This window comes from Nymphaea colorata, chromosome 7, assembly GCF_008831285.2.
Source record: "Nymphaea colorata isolate Beijing-Zhang1983 chromosome 7, ASM883128v2, whole genome shotgun sequence".
In the NCBI taxonomy this organism is placed as follows: Eukaryota; Viridiplantae; Streptophyta; class Magnoliopsida; order Nymphaeales; family Nymphaeaceae; genus Nymphaea; species Nymphaea colorata.
This window is the reverse complement of record NC_045144.1, coordinates 8232783-8233725: the sequence shown is the minus strand read 5'-3', so window position 1 is coordinate 8233725 and position 943 is coordinate 8232783.

The following is a 943-nucleotide window of genomic DNA, read 5'->3' as shown; positions in this document are numbered from 1 at the left end:
GGTTGGGCGATGGCGGGCCTCCGACCGTTGGGGCGCGTCCTGCCTGCGGCCACCCACGCCGTTGGGTGGCCTGTCGGCGCTCTCCGCGTCTCTGTTGTAGCGAAAACAAAAGAACAAGAAGGAAAGGGGGATAGCAGGGAAGGAGACGAGAAGGAGGAACGACCGTAGGGAGGGGCAACGGCCGGGGCCGGCAGTTATGGCTGAAAGGGCGGGGGGGGGGGGCGACGGCCGGCCGTTCGCCTGCCGTGAGGCGTGTCCACTGGCGATCCTTGACGGTAGAGGCAGAGCAGGGGGAGGAAGGGCTTCGCCCGATTCCGGCTCCCACCTCCACAACTCCACCGCCGGAGAGTTCATCGTCGCCGGACGGCGCCGTACCACCTGCCGGCGCCCACCCAAGCCCCCGGAGGCGATGTTGCCGTTCGCCTGCCGTTCGGTGCTTGGCAGGGCGAGCGGCGGTCTCGCTGCCTGCGAGCCGTCGAGCGAGGCAGTGGGTCGGACCGGGTCGGGTCTTGACAGACCCGATCCGGATCCATCGTGATTTAAAAAAAAAAAAACATTTTGCCGCCTCGCGCCCGAGTACCTGCGTTTGATTTTTCGGACCGGGTCGGGTCCTGTCGGACCCGACCCGTATCCATTTGGTATAAGTTATGTAAATCGGTTCATCTTTTTAAACCGGTTTTGGAAAAGGCTCGAACCGGTTCATTCGGTTTCAGACCGGTTCAATACGATTCAGAACCGATTCGGTCCGATTCAGACCGGTTCGGACCTTTCAAATCCGATTCGGACCATTTTGGGACCGGTTCATTCATTTTAGAACCGATTCGAACCATTTTCGGACCGATTCAGGGCTTTTCAGAACCGGTTCATTCAGTTTTGGAACCGATTCTAGCATTTCAGAACCGATTCAGTTGATTTTTGAACCGATTCGGGCATTTTCAGACCG